Below are 23,516 nucleotides of genomic sequence, written 5' to 3'. Positions count from 1 at the left end.
AATGGGCTCCCCTAGGAGAGCCGCAACCCGGACTTACTGTGTCATGGTCTTCTCTTCGGGGACGGGGCGCCGCCAGGGACACTGAAGTGCAATGGGACTGGCCTTCGACGGGGCAGGAGCGGCCTCTTAAGCCAGCCCAACTGGGTTAGGAAGGCTCTAACAGCCTTGGGTCGGCAACCTCCCCGGAGATGACGTCAGCCCCAAGAGCTACCGCGCCGCGATGACATCATGGCCTGGCCGCTGTGCATCTCCTTGTTTATACTACGCGGCAGCTTTAAAAAGCTGGGAGGGCCTGGGTTGCCCAACGAACCAATAGCGGGCAGCCCATGCAAAGCAGCTAACGCCTGCCAGGCAGGGGGATTGGTCTTGCGTGCGCTGACGTCACAGAGACACTTAACCGCCCCGCCCCCAGCGTGGCCCGGGAAAGGGGCGGGGAACAGTTTTAAGCCCGAGCTGCAGTTGTCCGCCGCTCTAATAGCTCTCGGCGCGTGGCCAGGAAAGCTTGGCCTCCCTTGTGGAGGGTAACCTGTTTAAGGGTATTGGCGAACTAAGCTTAATGAAGTCTTCGGTTACCTACTCCTGTACTCCTCCCAGCAGCGATGAGATGGAGGGATTACTGCAGCATTTTACAGATGGGTAAAGAGGATCAAAGGGGTCACTCACCCTAGGTCACACAGCTAGAAAGTGTGGCTGAACAGCTGAGCTTCGTTCTCCTTGGCCTTAACACTGGGCCAGCATCATACAAAGTGGAGTATTACCTCCGCATCGATTATTTAAGGAAAAAAGTCAGTAATACTCTAAATATCCAAGAGCTGGGCACGGCCGAAAAGAATGTGTGCATATACTCAATAAACTGGACTCCTCTGCATGGGGCTGCACTGACATAGGGTTACTTCCTTAAACAAGATGCCAGCGCAAAATGTTACATAACATTTGTTAAACCTGTGTATAGGGCTACAGGGTGTGTGTGTGTGTGTGTGTGTGTGTGTGTGTGTGTGGTGTCATTTTCTGTGCTGCTTTGGTGTACTTCATAACCCCAAATTTAAGAATAAAAAAAGCAATTTGCTGAACAGAGTGTAATATGTATCTATTTTTCTGAAAACTGGGTATATACAGTATCTGCACAGAATATTTCTGGAAGGATATACAGGAAACTAACAATTGTCCTTAGGGAGAACTGGACTGGATAGACTTTTTATTGTATATGCTTGTGTACATTTGCTCTTTTTAAAAAATCCTATACCGGAGTGCCTGGATGGCACAGTTAAGCCTCCAACTCTTGGTTTCAACTCAGGTCTTGATCTCAAGAGTTGTGAGATTGAGCCCTGCGTCAGGGTCCATGCTCAGTATGGAGTCTGCTTAAGACACTCTCATCTGCCCTCCCCTCCAAGCTCTAAGATAAATAAATCTTAAAACAAAACAAAACCAACCAACCCATACCCTGTACAATCTGGGTGGAGGCATGGGTGAAGTAAGGGATAGGGGTTAAAGAGTACACCTATCAAGGTTAAAAAAAAAGAGAGAGAGAGAGAAAAAAAAAAACAAAAAACCATACCATATAACCTATAGAAAATTCTAAAGAAATTTACTGTTAAAAAGTATGAGCATTTTAAATCTAAGGCATAAAAACTTCTGTTCCCTTAAAGTCAGAAGTTCCCCTTCAGGAAAAGTATCCAATGGAAACAATCCAGAAGTCTAGGGAGCAGAGATATTCATCCAAGTGTTGTTTAGACCAGCAACAATCTGTTACTGCATGGTGAGTGTGCAGCCAGCAATGCAATGACTGCAGATGGTACCCAAGGGCAGTTTGCAGATATCTAAGCACAGGAGATCAAGTTCAGGATGCAGTACTGCAGGTGTTACCTGCCTACCTCTATCCATGGGTTAAACACTATGTGTGCATGAGAACGAATGGGGAAGTACAGGGTAATGCCTTTCTCTAGCCAACCCCCTTTCACTGGCTCTCACTTCTGACCTTTTATTTTTCCCACCTTGTAAAAGAAGTTAGAAAATCTTCTCTTCGTTGGAAGGTGCTATGTTGTTAAGACCACCCCCTGCTTGCCTGTGTAGGGACAGAACCTGCAGCGGCTCCCTACTGCCTGCCTCTGGAGCTGTGCTTAACAAGCTCCCCCCAGCCTTCCAGGCTCACCTCTCCCCAGTCCTTCTCCCACAACCATGATGGTGCACCCACTGGCCTTCCCTGCCTGACACCTTCCTGCCTGTGCTTAGCTGGATGGCCTGCCTGAGATGCACTCTCTCTTCCTTTCTACCAACCTATTTCTCTTCTCTGTCCTTTGGGGCTCTGTTCCCTCTTACCTCTTTTTTTTTTTTTTTTTATGATAGTCACAGAGAGAGAGAGAGAGGCAGAGACATAGGCAGAGGGAGAAGCAGGCTCCATGCACCGGGAGCCCGACGTGGGACTCGATCCCGGGTCTCCAGGATCGCGCCCTGGGCCAAAGGCAGGCGCCGAACCGCTGCGCCACCCAGGGATCCCTGTTCCCTCTTACCTCTTAAAGGAAGCTCGGAGATCTCTAGCTTGTACTGAACTTCCCCATCTCTTAACTCAGTCCTAGACGTACCCCAACCTTCACTTCATACCATCTAATTTGTACAGAGCCCTGCCACAGTCATTTCACTTTATGTCTTACTCCATTACTCCTGTCTAGTCTAAGGGGATTCAGATTTTTTTTTTTTATTCAGAATTTTTAAGTGCACTGTCATCTAGCCTTCACTGGAATAATGCCTCATTTTATGTGTGACATCTGAGGCTTAAAGAATCAAGTACTTGCCCAAGGCCACAGTGAGAATACCTTACCACTCACACACCCTCAGAATGCAAGTCTTCAGCCACAATCAAGTCATGTACTTCGAAGCCACCAAAGTTCTGACTGTACAACTCTAATTAAAACATCCTTACCACCCATTACCCCTGGCAAAACTCTGCTCAGCCTTTGGGGTTCAGCTCTAAGACTGCCTCCTCAAAGCCTCCCTGACCTGTCTTCTGGCAGTCAGCTGCTCTGAGTTCCTTAATGCACAGCAGGACTATTACCACACTGCATTGGGACAGCAGAAACTATCTCCAAGGGACTGTTCTCCCCCTCTCCTCCCAGCAGGCTCTGGCTCACACTGGATGGCAGATGCCTAAGGAAGAGGCTCTGAGTTTGACTCTCACCTCTGATTCTACAGGGCCAGGAAATCCCTGACCTGTCCTCCGCATGCATGACCTTCTGGCTTACTCCCCTGGGAGACCTTGAGCAAATACTCACAGCCCCTCAGGGTTCCCCCAGGGCCAGAGGCCAGTAACATATCTCCTGATCTGAAAAACCTTCCTGGGCACATGCAGAATCACTCTGAAACAAGTGGGAAGGAGGCCCAATTTCCCCAGGTTTTCAAGATAAGCCAGAAGTCTGGGCTTTCCTGTGAATCCCCTCAGGTTTACCAGTAGGTCTTTTTTGCTTTGGAATCCCAATGTGGTGATGTGGCCTGCACACCTGCTGTGTGCCTCATTCTCATCACTCCACCCTACTTCTCCCCTGCCACTTGAAGACAGCTTCTGTTTTCATCTCACAGATGAGGAAAGTGGTTCAGGAAGTGCCTCTCCTTGCCTAAGATCCCAGAAGTGTGACCCAGTGGGCTCCGGAAGCCACAGTTGGGGGTGGCTCACTCTTATCCACACATCTGCAGTGAGGTTCTGTGGAGAAATTAGGGCTCTAGGGTCTCCTGCAGAGTGTAAGCAGGCCCACTCCTGATCGTCTCACTGATCCTCCCAATGACCTAAGAGTTAGGTGCCAGTATTTTAAAGATGAGGAAATGTATGAGGGGGTATGACTCAATAATCAATGGGCAAACCAGGTATCACATTCTAATCTAACATTAAGTTTGGTTCATGCGTCACAAATGTCAAAACAGAGTCCCCAAGGGTTGCTCAATAATCAAAAGGACAGATATTCCAAGGCAAGAGTAGACCACGGAGGCTCAAGGACTGGTGGATGAGCAGCAGAGGATTCAAACCCCGGTCCCTCCAAGTGCAAAGCACTGGATGTTGCATTCCAGCTTCCATCCCCAAATCTCCTCTTCAGGTGGGAGGGATTCCACTTTGGCAGGATAGGGATTAAGATCATGGATTCCTGCTGGGGCCCTGCCCCCTCCCTGCTCTACCCAAGAACTTGGGACTGCTGGCTGCCTCCATTCCTCCCTCAGGGTCAGGAAGCACCCTACTCCTTTCTTCTAGGACCCCTCAAACTGTCCTCCAGACACAAGGCTAAGTAGCCTTCCCAGGTGGAGCTTGCGGAATACAGACTGAGGGATCACCCAGAGACACAGCACAGCCTGGCAGAGCCAGTTCAGGACTCAGACCTCCTAGCTACCACAGAGCATTGCAGACCTGAGCCCAGAGCCTCACATCCCAGTGTGGGGGTTGATGGGCTCCCTGCCAAGTCCTTTCTCAGGGCATGCCTGAAAGAACTGTGTTTATGCATAAGGGGGTAGGGTGGGGCATCTATAAAGGTGTTCAAGGGCCTGGGGCTCAGGTCAGTGGTACTTTAGTTCTGACTTGGGTCAGTTATTTGGCTTCCCTCCACTTTAGTCTTACCTGTAAAATTAGGGCAATAACACTAGTGACACATGATATTTACTGAGCACTTAGTTTGCACCACTGTTACCTCCTATAGGCTAGTGAGGACAAGCACACAATGATGGTTAGAGAGCCTAACCTGTCTGGGCCTGAAACCCAGCTCTACCTCTTACTGGCTCTGTGATTTTGAGGAAGTCACCACCTTTTTGAGGCTCAGTTTGGCCAGGTGTAAAACGGAGGTGACAACGTCTACCTCAGTGAGTCAACTGTAGCTCTTACTATGTGTGCATCTCTTGCGGTACCTGCCCCTTTCTGGGTCTGGGTCTGCTCTTGAATGTGCGAGTGAGCTTTGCGGGTACGGTGTTGGAAGGGCTCCCCTTTCCGACTCCCTTCCCCCTGCAACTCTGGCCACTGTAACTCCCAGGGTCTGCAACGGTGGGAGCAGGTACTATCACATCACCGAGAGATGAAAAGCAGGGTCTGCATAAGAGCGGGCGCCTGGCAGACCCAGGGAGAGGAGTCCAACCGAATTCCCCATTTTCCCTCCATCTTGTTTCTGTCCTCCTGAGGGCCGGCTTCTTGCCTCCATCCTGCCCACACCACCGCCCTGACCCCCCGGCAGCAGCCCGATTCGAGCGTACAGATCCTTAGGCAACGGAATCTGTGTGACCTCGGGTAAGACACAGACCGTCTCTGGACTCCCCGGCATTCCGGCATCCTAAAAGTTGTATCGACGGCGCTGGGGTGCAGTGGTGTTCCCCGGACCTGCAGCCGCTCCAAAGCAGGGCTCGGAGAGCTGTGGCTCCCCAGCGGCTGGCACAAGGGGCGCCGGTGCAATGTCTGGGACCGACGTTACGAGCCAAAGGACCGCGGCGCCTCTTCAGCTCTCAGTCCCTGAACGCAGGGCCCCAGCTGAAGCCGGAACCCGTCGGAGGGCAGGGGTGGGGGTCGATCGGGTCACGTGCGGGGCGCAAGACACTCTGGGACTTGTAGTTCCCAGGGTGGGGAGCGGGTCCCCGAACTGGGGCACTTGGACCTAGCGGAACGACTGAAGAGCGCAGCACCTCTGGCTCCGCGTCCCGGGGCAGCGAGCTCGGCACTGCAGACGCAGGCGGAGGCCTCGCTGGAAGTTCCTGAGCTACTCTGTCGGCCCGCGGCCGCCCCCTATCGTTCCGTCCTCGCTGGCCTCGCGCCTGGGGCGCACGGCGCAGGGTCCGGGCCAGGCGTTACCTGGAGCCGCGGCTGGGCTCCACCCCAACCGGGCGGCCGGCGAGTCGCTCCCGCTGCAGCCCGGGGTCCCGGTCCCGCTGCGGCCCGAGCGCCGCCCGCCGCGGCCCCCCCTCTGGCCCCGCGCAGTGGAACCGTCCGCGGACCTCGCCACCCGCGCCTACGCCGGCTGCGGAGCTTCACCCCCGCTCCCGTGCGTCTGCGGAACTACCAGGACTGCACCAAGCGCGAGGGCGGGGGGGGCGGATTCAAGGATTCGAATCCTCTGCGGCGCCTCCACCGTCCGCGGGCCACGCCCCTCGGCTTCCGGCGGCAGAGGGCGCGCAAGGGCAAAGCGCCCGGCGTCTGGCGTCCCCGCGGCGCGCTGCTGCCTGCGTGACCTTGGGCGAGTGACCGACTCTGTCTCCTCTGTGGCACCAGGAGCACAAGGCGACTCCGTGGCCGTTCAAAGACCCTTCGCTTCCCAGAGAGTCCGTCCCCCTCCCCCGGCTTCGCACCGAGGAGGCAGGGCCGGTGGACAAACTAAAGACTGGGCTCAGCGGAGCGTGGTTCCCGGCTTTGGCCCCTTCTCTGAGCCTGTCTCCTGGTCGTCGAACTGGGAGCGTTGACACCTCTTTCGAGGGGTTAGGAGACTCCAGAGGCAACAGGACGCGTTGGCCCATCGCTAGAGGCAGCCTGGAGCAGAGCTCGTTCGCTCTCTGCTCGTGCTGGGCATTCCCCACTCCCAGAGGGGATCCTGGTTGCGGATCCTCTTCGCTCGGCGTCCGTGGGCGTCTCGGATTGGCGGGAACTACAACTCCCAGCTTGCCCCGCGCCGCCGGGTCACGTCGTAGTCCCTGCAGACCTCCCCTCGCAGGGGCTGCCCCCGCGAGGCAGCCTTTTCTCAACCCAGGGACTGGCTCCTCTGCCAGTTGTCTGGAGGCCGACTTATTTTTTAAAGCTTCCGTTTGGGGGGCACTTAGGTGGCTCAGTGGTTGAGCTTCTGCCTTCGGCTCAGGTCCTGATCCTAGGTCCCGGGATCAAGTCCCGCATAGGGTTCCCCGCAGAGAGCATGCTTCTCCCTCTACCTGTGTCTCCGCCTCTGTGTGTCTCATGAATAAATAAAATCTTTAAAAAAATAAAATAGGGACATCTGGGCGGCTCAGCAGTTGACCGTTTGCCTTTTGCCCAGGGGTGATCCCAGGTTAGGATCGAGTCCCGCGCTGGGCTCCTTGCATGGCGCCAGCTTCTCTTCCCTCTGCCTGTGTCTCTGCCTCTGTGTCTCTCATGAATAAATAAGTAAAATCTTGAAAAATAAAAATAAGCTTCTGTTTGTTGAGCTTTTACCATGTGCGAAGCAATGTTCTAAATGGTTAATGTAAATTACCTTGTTATTCTTTAAAGTCTAACAATTCAGTAAGGGAAAATCATTATTATCCCTGTTCTATAGATTTGAAAACTGAGGCATTAGTGAAGAGATTTTGCTAGAAGTGGCAGAGTTGGGGATTTCTACTCACTCCTGATACCTGAAGCCTGCTTTCTGCCTTAATGTGGTTCATCTCTCAACAAACATGTTTCTTCCTTCCCCTTCCCTTCATCAGAACTGCATCTACATTAAGGCCTATTTTAGGATATAGTTTGCAGATATACAGTAAAATACACGAGTCTTATGTGTATAGTTTAGTGAATTTTTCGTAAATGTGTATCTCCACATAACTAAAACTCTGATCAAGATCTGGAACATTTTCATCAACCCAGAAAGTTCTCTTGCCCCCTCCAAGTCATTTCCCTCCAGACATAACTATTCATCTATTTCTGTCACTATTTTTTTTTTTTAATATTTATCTATTCATGACAGAGAGAGAGAGAAGGCAGAGACAGGCAAAGGGAGAAGCAGGGTCCATGCAGGGAGCCCGATGTGGGACTCCATCCCCGGACTCCAGGATCACACCCTGAGCTGAAGGCAGATGCTCAACCACTGAGCCACCCAGGTTTCCCTATTTCCATCACCCCATCACTATTGATTAGTTATATGTGTTTAGAACTTTAGATTGATGGAATGGCTGGCTCTGTATTTACAGCCTAATTTCAGTGGTCATCATATTTTTGAGATCCTATCTAAAGTCCAATCCTTCCCACCATCAGCCCCAGCTTTATTGAAATATATCTGATATATGACATTATAAGTTCAACATGTACAATATGATGATTTGATACATGTATATGTTGCAAAATGTTACCACAATAACCTTGGTTGTGGCATCCTTCCCCTCAATAATTACCATTTTGTTGTTGTTGTTGTTGTTTTTTTAAAGACTTTATTTATTCATGAGAGACACAGAGAGGCAGAGTCACAGGCAGAGGGAGAGGCAGGCTCCATGCAGGGAGCCCGATGTGGGACTTGATTCTGGGTCTGCAGGCTCACGCCCTGGACTGTCAGTGGCACTTAAACCGCTGAGCCACCAGGGCTGCCCCTACCACTTTGTTGTTAACAGAGAACCTAAATAAAGCTCTACTCTCATAGCAGCTTTCAAGAATAAGATACAGTATTGTTAACTGTAGTCACATGCTGTACATTAAATCCCCCCTGAACATATTCATCTAATAAGTGAAAGTTTGTACCATTGACCAACATCAATTTCCCTCCTGCCCCAGCCCCTGGCACCCTGGCAACCACCATGTTACAATCTGTTTCTACATATTCATTGCTTTTTTTTTTTTTTTTAAGAGTCCACATATAGGGGCTTATTCCGCATATAGGGGCACCTGGGTGGCTCAGTTGGTTAAGCGTCCAACTCTTGGTTTCAGCTCAAGATGTGATCTCAGGCTCCTAGGATCAAGTCCTGTGTCAGGTTCTGTGTTTGGTATGGAGCCAGCTTGAGATTTTCTCTCTCCCTCTTCCCCTGCCCCTCTCACTTATGCTCTCTCTCACACAAATAAATAAATTATTTACTTAAAAAACATAGAATTAAAAATTTAAAAAATTCCACATATAATGACACCATACAGTATTTGTGTGTCTGGCTTATTAGCATGATGCCATCCAGGTCCATCCATGTTGTCACAAATGGTAGGAGTTCCTTTTTTTTTTTAGTGGCTGAATTAATATCCCACTGTGTATGTATCCCACATCTTTTTTATCCATTCATCTGGACAGTTAGGTTGTTTCCATGTCTCTCCGCTACTGTGAATGATACTGCCATGAACACAGAGATGTCTCTAAATCATGGAATAGTATTCCACTGTATAAATGTACAATCATTTTGAAACTCAATCTTCTGAACAAATGGCCTCTGAGCTCCAGCCTTGGTCTTTCAGTTCCCCCAAGGGTCAGGCTCTTTCTGGAAGGGGGTTTTGTACACACTATTCCCTGTGCCTGGGCTTCCCTTTTTCCTTCTCTACCTAGTCTACTCTGCTCTCATACAGATTATCCCTCTGTGGGGCAGGAAGGCCTGGTCCCCTCCAATCCTGCCAGTGCCCAGCACCAAGCACAGTGCCTGGCATAAAGTAAGTGTCAATCTCTGTCTGTTGAATGAACACTGAAGTGGCGGGGAGGCAGCCCAGGAAGGCCATGCGGCATCAAGTCACATTCCTAGAGGGCTCAGAGACATTATTTTCCATCTCAGAACTCCACTAACTTCACTGAAAGGAAACAGCCGCATGATTATTTTCCCTTATTTTCCTGATGTGGAACCTAAAGCTCAGAGAGAGAGAGTGGCTTTCCTTAGGTCACACAGCCAGGAAAGGGACAGAGCTGGAATGTGCACCTGGGTCTGCGTGGCCGCTATGCCTACCTCTGGGTGGTAGTGGGGAATGGTTGGAGGGGCCTGAGGGAAAGCTCTGGAGGAACTGTCTCACAGCAGAGACAGGAAGCAGGATCTAGTACTCTCAGAAGGTAGACCTGATGGAAGTGGTCAGGGCAGCTCTCAACTCAATGAAACATGTATAGTTGGGGTCATGGAGTGGAGGCCATGTGAGAAGGTGAACTCCCATCACCAGAGGCTTGCAAGCCATGACGGAACAGCTGCTTGGAAAGAGTGCTTTAGGGGGAATGTGTGCCCTGGAAGGGAGCTCAGGGGTCTGGGGTTAGAGAGGAGTTGGTTTCTTGGGTCCCAAATTCTTTCTAGGGTTGAAGGCTGGTGAGTGTCTGACATAAGGGACTGTTCTTGGGCTGGTCCCTTTGCTGTAGAACAGAGTAAGGAAGAAATTTTGCATGCTACTAAGCTGTGTGCAACATGGAGGGGGTGATTGGGAAGTTGAGGAGGGATTGGACACATTCACAGCAAAGAGCTACTCTCAGGGGCGCCTAGGTGACTCAGCCGGTTAAGCATCTATCTGCCTTCAGCTTAGGTCATGATCCCAGGGTCCTGGGTTTGAGCCCTGCATCAGCTCCCTGCTCTGCGGAGAGCTTGCTTCTGCCTCTCCCTCTGCCTGATACTCTCTCTACTTATGCTCTCTCTCATTCTCTCTGTCAAATAAAGAAATAAAATATATTTTTTTTAATAAATAAAATCTTTAAAAAAAGAGCCACTCTCAGCTCAGGCTCTCCAGGTCAACCTCTGAAGTTGTACATTGCGGGGCGGGCAAGGGAGGTGTATGGTACCTCCATGTTGCAGATGAACTAGGGGCAGCTCAGAGAGGAGTGACTTGCCCAATGTCATCCAGCCAGTCAGAGGCAAGTGAGGATTTGATTTCAACTTGATCAATTTCTGAGTACATAGTGGGTACACACAGTAGGTTGCCAGCAAAGATAGGCAGTGAGAAGTTTTTCTGACAAAATTTTAAAAAACCACACACTTAGAACAGTGGCTAGGAAGGAGCCCTGGGTGTGTATCTGAATTTCTATATCATGTGTACATCTGTTACTTGCTCTTGTGCTAAGTGCTTTACTGTATCACCTGATTTTTTTTTATAGGGGATGAGTAACAAAAGCAGGAAAGTTTATGAAAGCAAAAAGTACATTCTCCAGATATGAGAGTGGGTGAGCTCAAGAGAGAGAGAGCTGCGCCTACCTGACTAATCTTTATAACAAACCTTGAGTTGGATTCTTCTGTTATACCCATTTTATAGATGAGGACATTGAGGTTCAGGCAGATGGCCAAGGCCCCCAGCTGGTAAATGGTAGGGAGGGGATTAGGACCCTCGTCATCTGAATCCACATCTTGCCTCTTAGCCTACTTTATAACTGACTGCCTACCTTTGCCTGAAGCTGACCCTGGGCCTGAGGCTTACTCAGATCTGGATTTTCACAGCCCTGAGCTCAGTGAGCTTCTCAGGCTGTATTGTGGCAGGCAGACAGGTGCTACTTGCGACGGGCAGAGCACCGTTGGGCCACACCTGGATCATCCAGATGCTGTCCAAAGGTCTGGCAGGCTAGAGCAACGACTGGAGTAGTGACTGGAGCAGTGATTCAGAGCTGCTGGCCCCAGGTGTCAGAGCAGGAAGGGAGGGAAGGGGCTTCGGTTTGGGGTTTGCCCTACCTGGAGCTGAGCAGAGAGACCAGGCTGACTCCCTTGGTCTGGGGAGGCCTGGAGCTGGAGCCTTTTGGGGAGCTGCCTGCCCTTCTCGGTAGTTAGATCACCAGCGATCCCACCACATCATGACAAAACTAATATCCATTGGAACTCTATGCTGTGTTGGACATTGTGCTTGGGACTTTATTTTTTAAACGACTTTTATTTATTTACTTACTTATTTATAGCATGAGCGTGGGGAGAGGCAGTGGGGGAAGGAGAGAAAGAATCTCCAGCGGACTCTGTGCTGAGCACAGAGCCCAACATAGGGCTCAATCCCACGACTGTGCTCAGGACTTAAAATGCACGACTTCCCTTCAGCTTCACAACCACCTTTGAGATAGATTTCATACGTTATCCACAATTATAGACAAGGGACTGAGGCTTAGAGAGGTGATGTAACTTACCCCATCACAATGAACCTGGCCATCTGGCCCCTGAGCCCAATCTCATAACAACCACTTTTTAAAAACGATTTTATTTATTTTCCACAGAGAGAGGGAGAGAGAGAGAGAGAGAGAGAGCATGAAGCAGGAGAGGGTCAGAGGGAGAAAACCTCAGGCAGACTCCACACTGAGCTCCGAGCCCCATGCAGAGCTCCATCCCAAGATCCTGATGACCTGATCCGAAATCAAGAGTCAGACACCCAACCGACTGAGCCACCTAGGCACCCCTTTTAAAAGATTTTATTATTTTTTTTAAATTTTATTTATTTATTCATGAGAGACACAGACAGAGAGGCAGAGACACAGGCAGAGGGAGAAGCAGGTTCCTCACAGGATCCTGGATCAGAGATCACGTCTCGAGCTGAAAGTGGACACTCAACCGCTGACCCACCCAGGTGACCCAAGATTTTACTATTTTTAAGCAATCTCCATACCCAACATGGGACTTGAACTCACAACCCTGAGATAAAGAGTCACATGCCCCACCAACTAAGCCAGCCAAGCACCCCTTAACAATCACCTTATAATAATCATCGCAAGTGCCATCCACCTCCTGCAGTGTCTGTTCCTTGGAGACACACAAGAGGACATGCCCCTTGGGTATCAGAACTCAAATCACCTTGGCTCCCAGATCCTGACAGTTGGCATGCTCTCTGTCTCCCTCCCCTCCATATCCCTGCCCCTGTGTGTGTGTGTGTGTGTGTGTGTGTGTGTGTGTGTATTCAGTGGGTGGATACTAGACCTAATGGATCCTGTTTTTTTTCTTTGCTTTGTCTGCTTTGAAGCTTATCTTTTTAAAAATTTATTTATGATAGTCACACACACACAGAGAGAGGCAGAGACATAGGCAGAGGGAGAAGCAGGCTCCATGCACCGGGAGCCCGACGTGGGACTTGATCCCGGGTCTCCAGGATCGCGCCCTGGGCCAAAGGCAGGTGCTAAACCGCTGCGCCACCCAGGGATCCCTGCTGAGAAGCTAAGAGTGCAATTCATGACCTTCTGACCAGTAACCAGAACTCAAATATTTTGTGGATTCTCTTTAGGCCTATATTTTTGTTTTCCTCATACCTTTTCCCTTCATCCTGTTTTCTTCATCTTTTAAAGCTTGTTGAAACATATATTTCCTTTCCATTTTTAAAACTGTGCTAAAATACACATAAAACTCACAATTTTACTATTTTCAAATGTACAATTCAGAAGTATTAAGGACATTTATAATGTGGTGAAACCATCCCCACCATCCATCTCCAGAACTAATTTTTTTTTCCAGAACTAATTTCATTTTGCAAAACTACAACTCTGTCCCCATTAAACAACTTACTCCCTCTCCCCCAGCCCCTCTGGTAACCACCATTCTACTTTCTGTTCCTATGAGTCCAACTACTTTAGACACCTTGTGTAAGTGGAATCATACAGTATGTGTCCTTCTGTGACTGGCTTATTTCACTCAGCATAATGACCTCAAGGCTCATCCACCTTGTGGCATGTGTGATAAATTCCTTCCTTTTTAAGGCTGAATAACACTCCATTGTGTGTACACACCACATTTTGTCCATCTATTCATCTGTCAATGGACACTGGGTTGTTTCCACGTTTTAGCTAATGTGAATAAGGATGTTATGAACATGGGTGTACGCAAAGCATGTGTACTTTGATCATCTGTTTTAAATTTAGGGGGTTGTAGGTGGGGGTAGGGAACAAACATACCTAATAAAGTGCCTGACATATAGTAGCATCTAATCTATATCTATTGAGTTGGGCACTGTCCTTGCCCATGAGGAGAGGGCCACCAAAGAAGAGGCTGGTGACCTTGTACTGGGGGTCTTCTTTCTCCCAGATCAACACAGGGATGGTTGGGCCAGCGGCCAGAGAGGGATCTGGGGGCTCAGACCCTACTGGGAGCCCCCAGCACCTGGATGGTATTTAAAGCCAGGGTGGCTCAGGGAGTTAAGCATGTGCCTTTGGCTCAGGTCATGATCCCAAGGTCCTGGGTTCAAGCCCCACATTAGGCTCCCTGCTGAGCAGGGAGCCTGCTTCTCCCTCTGCCTCTGCCTGCCACTGCCTCCTTGTGCTTGCTCTCTCTCTCTCTCTGTTAAATAAATAAATAAAATCTTAAAAAAAAAAAAAACCCAAAGCCAGCCCGGGGGTGGATGAGCCTCTGGGGGAGGGGAGATACCTCCTGAGGGGCTCAGTGAACGGGAATATTAGCAACAATAGGCAGGAGAGTGCATTATTCAAGCTCATGGTTGCCCTCCCTCTTCTCTGAAAACCTCACAGATGCCTCTGAAGCCTCCACGTTTGATCCCTCTCCTCACCTAACCACTCTCTCGCCTTCTCCACAGGCTTCCTGTCACTGAGGCCTCTTCTAGCTGGGAGGGGATGGGGCTCCTAGGTGTCACTTTCTGACTGTTACCCTGCCCACCTCCTGCAGGTCCTCTGGGCTCAGGCTCTGCCAGGCCTTTTCTCCCGTGGCCGGAGCCTCCCATTCCGTGTCACCTCAGTCCTGCCCTCTTGCCCCCTCGCTAGCCATGGTCCGAGCCTGTCGAGGAGTCAGTCCCATCCTTACCATCCTGGGAGGTGTGGTCTCTGGCAGGGTTAATGATTGCTCAGGGGAGGAGGAGATGGTGCCAAAGTCTGCCGGCTGCTGCGCTGTCACAGGCCCCAGAAGGTGCCCGCCGGCGCCCATCCACCGCTTCCACAGCCCCTCTGGGGCACAGGTAGGGACCGCCCAGCCTGGCTGCAGCAGGGGCTCAGGAGACTTCTGGCCAGGGGTAGGGACCGAGTGGGGTTGTAGGGGCTGAGGTGGGCTCTGGGGGTCCCACCCAGCTGGGTGGGAGTGCCGGTACTGGGTTGGGTGGATCTGGAGCAGCTTCCCAGTCTGACAGTGAGGCCTGTTTCCTCTCAGTGCGAGGCTGGTACGACTCCCAGATTCTGATGGCTCCCCTCCCTTCCGAGTCCTGGGGTCATTTGGGCACAGGGAGTTTTCTTCATAGGACAGAAGGGAGGCAGTTCCCTCAGGCAAGCACGGTAGCCTGCCTGGGCCTCTCTCACAAGAAGCTCAAGGGGGTAAAGACAGAGTGACTGGGCTTTCTCCCAGAGCAAGGACAAAGAATGGGGCCCTGACCTCAACTGCTTGGGTTCAGATCTTAGCTCCATCCTGGCTTTGTGGGGCTCTGTAGCTCTTTTGGACCTTGGTTTCCATATCTGTAGAATCAGGGCGGTCACAGCGTGGGAAGGGAGCTGGGGCTGAAGCAGAGCCGAACCTCTGGTCCACCATGGATTTGAGTGCCACCTCAGCCAGCGCTAGGAAGTGTCTGGACTGGGGGCTGGCCCTCAGCTCTGGCTCATTCCAGACTTGGGTGCCAGGTGGAGACTCAGCGGAGAGCCGTGGGCAGGGTAGGCCTAGGCAGGCACTGCGGGGCTGGGGCACCAGATGCCCAGCTCGGGCTCAGGGAACAGTGGGGTCCAACTGATGGAAACCTGTGTGTGAACTCTATGGTTCTTTTTTTTTTTTTTTTGGACTCTGTGGTTCTTAACCTCACCCCATTTCTTAGCAAGGACACTGAAGGGCTTGCCTGGGGAGTGGGGTGCTGGGGCCATAGAGCACAGTGAGTAAGTGTGATTCTGGAATGCAAACCAGGACCCTTTGACTCCATTATCTGTCTGCCGTTGAAGCAGTCAGGGTGATGAACACTGGAGGCACCCCATGGCAGGGAGCCCGGTGCCCTTGGGGTCCACAGCCTTGCACCAGTGCTCCCTGGATGGGCCAGCATTTGCCCATGGAGTCGATTGGAGCCCAGATGAAGGCTCGCCCAGGGACTCCAGGGATTCCTGTTTTTTTTTTTATTTTTAAAGATTTAATTATTTATTCATGAGAGATACACAAAGAAGCAGAGACACGGGCAGAGGAAGAAGCAGGCTCCATGCAGGAAGCCCTATGTGGGACTCGATCCCGGGATTCAGGATCATGCCCTGAGCCAAAGGCAGATGCTCAACTGCTAAGCCACCCAGGCATCCCTAGGGACTCCTGGATTTAAAGCTAGTCTGGATCTAACATTGTGTCCCTTGCTCTTGGATATCACTCTTTAAGCTTCTCTGAGCCTCAGTTTTCTCACCTGGACCCTGGGACAATAATTCCTACAGCTAGAGCACAGCTGTGAGAAGTAAAGAGCGGAAGTGAAAGTAAGTGGTGAGCTGGAGGTGGTAGTGGCCGTGGTGGGCAAGTTAGCTCTTGGGTGGCTTGTGGGTGATGAGGGCCACTTTCCTCTCTGGTCCTTCTGGAGGCCCTGGGCACATCTAGTATCCTCACTCCCAGTCTGGAAGATAGTCTGAGAGCCCTGGACTTTTGGGACCTGTGGCTGGTGCCTCCTCCCACTGGGGCCAAGGATCCAGTGCTTCCAGGGCCAGGGCGAGGGAGCCTCCTTCCAACCAGAGGGGCCTCCCGGGGGCCCTGCATGTATCATGCAGCCAGCAAAGGTTGAGAAGCACCCTCATTCACCTCTGTGCCCCTTTTTGCCCCTTTTCTAAGCAACTTTTTGAGAGTAAGGAAAGTGTGGGAGGAAGGAAGCTAGAATTTCTAGAATGTATAGAGTCCTATTTTTTAGAAGGCAACCTGAGAGATGGAAAAGAGGAAAGAGCCTCTGCATGTGGCTGCATGATATTGGGGCTGAGGAGAGACTGCCTCCTTTGAGCCCAGGCTACCTGGTGTAGCAGAGGACCTGGGCAGATGGTGTAGCAGAAGCTGGGGGTGGATTGGCCAGGGCACCGTGAAGGCCTTTCCCCAGTCCCAGACCGTAGGCAACTCCATTCAAGTCTTGTTCATTTGCAATTGCTCTGTCCCATGCCCCTGCTGGGAGACCAGGAACTTAGAGGCCAGAAGACGGGGGCCCACCAAAGCATAAAGAGTGGCAGGGCACCTGACCAGGCCTTAGAGGATGGAGAGAATTTGCATATATGCAGAAGGCAAGGGAAAGCATTCTGGGTGCAGGGGGCAGCATATGCAAATACCTGGGGGGAGGAAAATAGAGGGTGTGGACTGAGAACAGGAGCATTTAGTGCCACTGGGCCACAGGACAGGGAAGGGGAGCAGCTTGTTGGGAAGAGAAACCCAGGACCCATGAGGACTTAGCCTGCGGGGCCCAGGGGCAGGAAGTGTATCCCTGCAGCCAGCCAGAGCCATGGCAGAGGTTTGTGCTTGGGAGTAGCCATGCCCAGTGAGGGAGGTTTATTCTTGTTCCTTCTCCAGCTCACACGGGCCCTGTTTGCATTTTTCTCAAATGACCAAATCCAGAAATGACACTCTGGACCAAAGAACTTTGGCCTCATTACGATCAAATGAGTGCGTGTGTGTAAAAAGTCTCTAACAAGGGGCCAAGATTGTTTGAAACTCAGGGTGGAGGCCAGAAAGAGCACTGGACTGGGTGGGATGGGAGTCAGAGGGGCGGCATCCAACTTTGCCCCCAGCTGGCTTGGAGACATTGGCAGGAGCCTCATCCTCCTTGAAACTCTGATGTAAAGGAGGTTGATAGCCACCTCTCCCTTCTGGAGGGATGGTCTGGACCAGATGCAGGGGCGAGACTTTGGGTATGCCTTACTCTGGTGTAGAGGGTCATCACTGTTGCTCTGAGTAAGGATCGGAAGGCTTCTTGAGGCCCCTTGAGAATGGGAGGGGAAGTTGAAAGAAGCTTCCACGAGCGATAAGTGTAGCTGGTTATAGGACGGGGACCTCAGTGACCCTGGAGGATGAAGCTAACAGTGAAGGGTGCTCTCCCTCTCCCTTGCCCTTGGGAGCCCTGCAGTGTCTGGGGGGAAGTCTGGCTGATGAGGAAGAGAAAACAAGAAGCTGGGAAAGAGAGAGCACAGACTTCCTGCTTTGGGTTCTGATCTCATTACTGACTGGATGACGTCCCTTCAGCTCCTGGATTGTGATGTGCTGAGGTGAATGGCACAGGGTACAAAGTGCCAGGCATAGCATATGGCCCATCCTTGCCAGCTTCCTTCCCTAGGAGGAGTGGGTCCCCAGGGCAGGAGTTTCCTCTTTTCCCAATTGTACTTTGCTATGGTGAAAAGCACATGTTGCATGCCTGTGGCTACTCATTACTTACTCACTAATTGTCCTATGGCTGCTGAGTCACCTCTGAAGGAGAGGAGGCAGGAGAACAGAAGAGGTGAGGGGTGAGGTCCCAGATTGCACAGCAAGGAGAAGTCAGGGCTAGCTGCATCCAGCCAGTGTAAAGGTGCCTGGGATTTTGCCACATGGTGGATGCCAGCAGCCTACCACCATCACCAGTGTCCAACTCCACCTGTGGGGCTGCTGCGCGCTTGCCGCTGCCACCCCTCCCCCCATGGGCTGCCACCAGCTCCATCTGCCTCTCCACCCTCATCATCACAAATGTTACAAGTGCATCCGTCCCCACCTCATCACCACCACCACCATCATGGCTTCCATCCCCACTGTCATCCCTACCCCCAGGCAAACTGATGTCCTGGTTCCAACCCCACCTCCATGACCAGCTCCAGGAGTGCCTCAGTCACTACATTTGACCTCGGCCACATCAAGCCAGCACCCTCCACAGCACGGCCACCTGTTTCTCACGAGGACTGGGAGTAGCAGTCATAAGGTGAAGATGACCCCACAATAGGCAGAAGGAAGGGATTTGCATTTGCTGAGCACCTTCTGTGTGCTGAGTGCTGAGCGGGCACAGTCTATTCTCATTCATTCCTCCAACCCCTTATGACTCCTTAGGGTTGTCAGTCCCATCTTACAAATGAGGAAATGGGCTCAGAGGAGGGCGCGAATTGCCCAGAGAGCCTCTGTTGCTTCTCTTGAGGGTCTATAAGCAATTTGCATCTCGGGCCTTTAGTTTCCCCATCTGTAAAGTGGATATAGCGGTGCCTATCGTGAGTGTTCTCGTGTCGAGTAGTGCCCAACTCAGTGTCTGGCGCGGAGTAGATCTTCCTTATGTGGTAGCATTAGTGCTCACTGCCATAAGGCTTAACAGCCACCACTTAGGCAGTCCATTGAGGTATTCCATTGAGATGTTGGTGACATCTTTCTTGACCATTCCTTGGTGTTTCCACGCTTAGTTACTTCCATTCTCCATGATCATAAATAGCCACTCGTGATGAGCAATTTGCTGCTGAAAGAGCTTCCTTATTTTAGGTTTGTTGGGTTACCAGGTCAGAAAGGACAAATATTTTGAAGGTTTGGGGTTCACAGCTGAACTGGGTTTTTCCCCTCCTGCTGGGGCCCTGGCAGAAGGTGAAGGTTGCACTCTTCCCTCTGTGCATGGGAGAGACCCCCTCACTTGTAGCTGTGAGCTCCTTTGAGTCTGTTTCTCTGTCCGCAAAATGGGTTGCTGCAGAGATTAAATTACATGAATTTCAAATGTCCTGCCTCCAAAATATCTCACTATTCTTGCCTCTTAGTCTCTGTCACTCCCCTGGTTAAAACCTCGAAATGACCCTCTATTTTCCTTAGAATACAGCAGACCATCCACACCAAGTCTTACAGGGTCAGGTACCGGCTGCCTCTGCCTGCTTCCCTATCCCTGTTTCCCTCCCTGCCCTTCTCTCCCTTTGCTCCAGCCACAGGGCTCCTCTTTCCAATTCCTAGAACACACCCAGATCTTAGTTGACCAGGTGCCATTCTCTCATGTTGACCGGGCAACCCGGAGCAACCTTAAAACAGTGCTTGCTTTAGCAGTGTAGTATGGGACTGAATTTTTTTTCAAAGATTTTATTTTTAAGTACTCTCTACACCCAACGTGTGGCTCCAACTCACAACCCCCATATCAAGAATCTCATGCTCCACCAACTGAGCCAGTGGAAGTACCCCCTGTGTACTGAATTTTAAAAATTTAAATAAGACTACAAGATTTATAATAACAATCAGCTTCTGAGTTTCCTCTTCCCATTATTTTTGTTTGATTTGGCTTGGATTTTTCAGTGTCCATCACTGGTGTACAGGTTTCTACAATTTGTTTTTGTATTTGCCAATTTCCATGGTGTAAATACTTCCACCCTGGCTGATTTCAAGCCACAAATATAATGCCAACCAGCTTGTAAAATTCTTATAGCTATGGCAGTTTTCATTAGCAGCTCCAGCATGCTATGGCATCTGTCTTCCCTTCAATGTCTGATGGTCCTTGTTCATGACTAAGAACAAGGCTCTAAGTCCAGTGGGGTCCCTGGGTTGTGGGGGAACTTTTCTTTTGGAGGCCATGTCATAATGTGACCCAATGGATGCCCCACATTTCAGAATCTGTAGGTCTTTTTCTCTTGAGTGGGTCCATTTTCTCTGTTTTTCATTTCTGGTGGTTGGAGGAGATGCTCTATCATCATCTGCCAGTGCTTTTGGGACGGAGATGGGGGTAAGGGCTGAGAGGGTCACCATTTGGTGTTCAGTCTTTCACTTAGCCACCTGTTTTGCTGTGGTGCCCCACCTCTACCAGGCCTAGTGCCCTGGGGACAGATCTTTCCGATTCAGCCTCTCCAGGAAGTAGGCTCTAAGTATATTTTCTAGTGTGTGTGGGGGGTGGGGTGTCAGCTCCCTCACTGCATGGATGGGGGGAGAAGTATCTGGGAGTCTAATGGCTTCATATGCAAACTTTCAACCAATTTTCCCGCTTTTAGGCCACCCTGCACCTCTGTTTCCAGGAACTTCTAGAACCTTCAATCCTTGGCCTTGCTGGGCTTTTGAGCTGGAACCTGTGGGTGCCATCCCTACTCTGGTTGTTTGTTTGTTTATTTATTTATTTATTTATTAAAATTTATTTAATTTACTTTATTTTTAAAATTTATTTTAGAGAGAGAGAGAAAGTGAGCAAGCGAGCACAGGTGGGGCAGAGGGAGAGGGAGACAAGCATATGCTACACTGGGCAGGGAGCCCGATGTAGGGCTCTATCCAGAACCCTGAGATCATGACCCAAACCTAAAACAAGAGTTGGACACTTACCCAACTGAACCACCCAGGTACCACCTACTCTGGTTTTAACTATCATTAGCTTGATAAGTTGTTCATCTTTCAATTCTTTCTTTTTTTCTTTCAAACTTCTATAATCTACCATCGTTTTAGTGGTGTTTCGAGTGGAGATGAATGCTGATTCCTCCATACTGAATAGGGAGCTTTCTCTTCCACTCCTCACAGATTGTCCTTTTCTTGTCCTTCAGACATGTCACTTCCTCAGAGACTCTGCCCTATGCATTTCCATTATTCACTGCTGTGTAACAAACCACCCCAAGACTTACTGGCAAACAGCAACAGTCATTTATTATATTAGAAATCTACCATTCGGGCAGGGCTTAGACCAGATGGCTCGTTGGGAGGTAGAGCGTCCTTTTTGGGATGGTTTATGCACACAGCTCCCTCACATGGGTGGGTGGATGTTGGCAGTTCACTGGAAGCTCAGTTGGGCTGTTGGCCAGGGGCTCTGTTGGTCATGAGTCTTTTCAAGAGACTGCTGGGGCTTTCTTGTAGCATGGCTGCTGAGTTCCAAGAGAGAGTGTTCCAAGAGACTAGAAGGGGAAACTGCCAGTATCTTGGGGCCAGAGCCTGGAAACTGGCATGGCATCACTGGAGCCATATTCTATCAGTCAGTCATGGGGCCTGCCCAGATGTCTTAATCATAAAACCAGTGGGATTTTTAATTTATGGAGATGACTGTGTAATGACATTGAAAAGCTAAGGCCATTGAAAGATTTTTATTAGAGGAGAGGGCCTGCCATGCCATGTAGGGCCACACGGGGAAGCATTCGGTCAGGACGTGGAAGGAGAGAGGAGAAAGCGTGACCCAGAGCCTTAAAGCATTTTCCATGGGAAGGAAGGTGGGAAGGAGGCTGCAGGTCAGGCAGTGGAGCAAGCTTAGGATTGAATAGTTGGAATAATTTTGGCAGTCTATAGGCGTCGTCCTTAGTCGTCCAGTGCTTGGATCTGGGGTGACTCAGGGCAGGGAGAATATTGACTTGGTGTATGAGTTAGATGAAGGAGGAAGTTGGAGTGTGGGCTCTGGATTGGTTGGTTTGTACAGGAAAGGAGTGTTTGCAGGCAAGTCATCTGCCATCTCTGGGAACCAGCTTGCCTGGGGAAGGTTGGCAAGGTGCCCTGAGATGTTAAAAACCTCATAAATAGAATGAAAACGTAATGAATGTACCAGATTCAAGGGGGGCAGACATAGTCTTCATCTCTTGTTGGGAGTAGAGTCAAAAGGTTTGTAGCCCTTTTTATCTGCCATACTGCCTGAAGTAGCACCTCTTTTATGCTCCTACAATGGCCACATTCCCTTCCTTCATAGCATGAATGCAGCAAGCAGTCAGCACTTCATTTACTTGTTTAGAGTCTTTTTCCCCAAAAAATATTTTATTTGTTTGAGAGAGAGAGCAAGAGTGGGGTGAGGGGCAGAGGGAAGCAAATTCCCCGCGGAGCCCAATGCGGGGCTCAATCCCAGGATTCCAGGATCATGACCAGAGCCAAAGGCAGACACTTAACCAACTGAGCCACCCAGGCACCCTAGGGTCTGTCTTATTCACTAAGCCTTGAGCTCAGTGAAGGCAGCACCTTGGCTCTTTTGCTTGCAATTATTCGCCCAATGCTGGGAAAAAGATCTAGCCTTTAGGAGACGTGCATAAATACCTATTAAAAGAATGAATGAATGAATCCAGGTACCCAGCACATAGCAGGTGCCCAGGAAATGTCAGTGGATATTTAAAATTATCAACCCTCTTATGGCCATGAGAGGCATGAGAGGTGAAGCGGGACATAGTTAGAAATGAAGCTGGGGGGATGCCTGGGTGGCTTAATGATTGAGCATCTGTCTTCGGCTCAGGTCATGATCCCCGGGGTCCAGGATCAAGTCCTGCATTGGGCTCCCTGCAAGGAGCCTGCTTATCCCTCTATGTCTCTGTCTCTCTATCTCTGTGTCTCTCATGAATAAATAAATAAAATCTTAAAAATAATGAAGCTGGGGAGGGAGGTGGCTGTCAGGTGTGGATGGTCTATGGAAGCCCTTTTATGGAGTTTGGGCTCGGGCAATGGGGAGCCATCAAAGGGCTTTAAACAGAGGAGAGAGGTCATCAGAGGGGTTGAGGAAGGATTACTTGGGCTAAGTGAACTGGTTTAAAGACCCAAGGGAGGGAGGCCTGGAGAGGGGCTGAGCCAGGGGATGGGGGAAGGTGGCTGTGAGTGTGGCTACTGTGGGATGGAGGGAAATGCCAGGTTCACCATAGATTAAATGTAGGGCACTCCAAAAAAGGAGAGCCAAGGGTGACCTAAGCAAATGGGTACATCCCTGAGGCAGGAACTTGGGAGGAGGGGAAGGTGGCATGAGGGAGAAGACTTCTGGGTTTTGATTGTCAAGGTTCAGCTCTGGAAGTCATTCTTACTCTGCTATCTCTTTTTCTCCCCCTTGGAGGACCCCATTTTTTTGAATCAGCCAGAGATTGGGGTCATTTTCTCTTGGTTCTCCCATAGCTTTGGAGTCCTTCCCAAACTGACCTGACCAGGTAACCCTCCTGCTGTGGAGCATCTCACAGGGCCAGTGTTCCATGGAGCACACTTTGGGAAAGGTGGCAAAGGCAGCTATTAGATGTGTCAGCAAGTAGGACAAAGGACCCTGTCTACCCATAGAGCCTCTGGATTGTCCTGGTTAAGTCACTGTCCCTCTTTGGGCACCTGATTGTGAAGGATGCTATTAGCTTAGACACTTCACATAGGCAGGGTAGAGTCATGGTTGGGGAAATGAATTCTGGAATCCAAAACTCATGTTCAGAGCACGGTCTTGT

The 23,516-nt window shown here is 50.4% G+C and overlaps 2 protein-coding genes across 10 annotated transcripts in view; one reads left to right on the top strand and one right to left on the bottom strand.

Annotated features, from left to right (window-relative positions):
- RNF44 (ring finger protein 44) overlaps positions 1-5,899 on the bottom strand; it is a 36,758-nt gene extending 30,859 nt beyond the window's left edge. For 4 of the 7 annotated variants that reach the window (XR_005358139.1, XR_005358135.1, XR_005358138.1 and 1 more), the window contains exon 1: positions 38-2,330. The gene's annotated coding sequence lies outside the window, so the exon portion shown is untranslated. Of the gene's footprint in view, positions 1-37; positions 2,331-5,803 lie in introns of those variants that run through there. The other 3 variants (XM_038534695.1, XM_038534696.1, XR_005358137.1) reach the window with 2 other exon arrangements.
- Positions 5,900-14,351: 8,452 nt separating this feature from the next.
- CDHR2 (cadherin related family member 2) overlaps positions 14,352-23,516 on the top strand; it is a 36,108-nt gene continuing 26,943 nt past the window's right edge. The window contains exons 1-2 of one of the 3 annotated variants that reach the window (XM_038534692.1): positions 14,403-14,455; positions 15,829-15,920. The gene's annotated coding sequence lies outside the window, so the exon portion shown is untranslated. Of the gene's footprint in view, positions 14,510-15,828; positions 15,921-23,516 lie in introns of all 3 variants that reach the window. The other 2 variants (XM_038534691.1, XM_038534693.1) reach the window with 2 other exon arrangements.

Source organism: Canis lupus, chromosome 4, assembly GCF_011100685.1.
Source record: "Canis lupus familiaris isolate Mischka breed German Shepherd chromosome 4, alternate assembly UU_Cfam_GSD_1.0, whole genome shotgun sequence".
NCBI classification, from domain to species: Eukaryota; Metazoa; Chordata; class Mammalia; order Carnivora; family Canidae; genus Canis; species Canis lupus.
The sequence above is the reverse complement of the archived record's forward strand: the minus strand, read 5'-3'. Positions and strand labels throughout refer to the sequence as shown.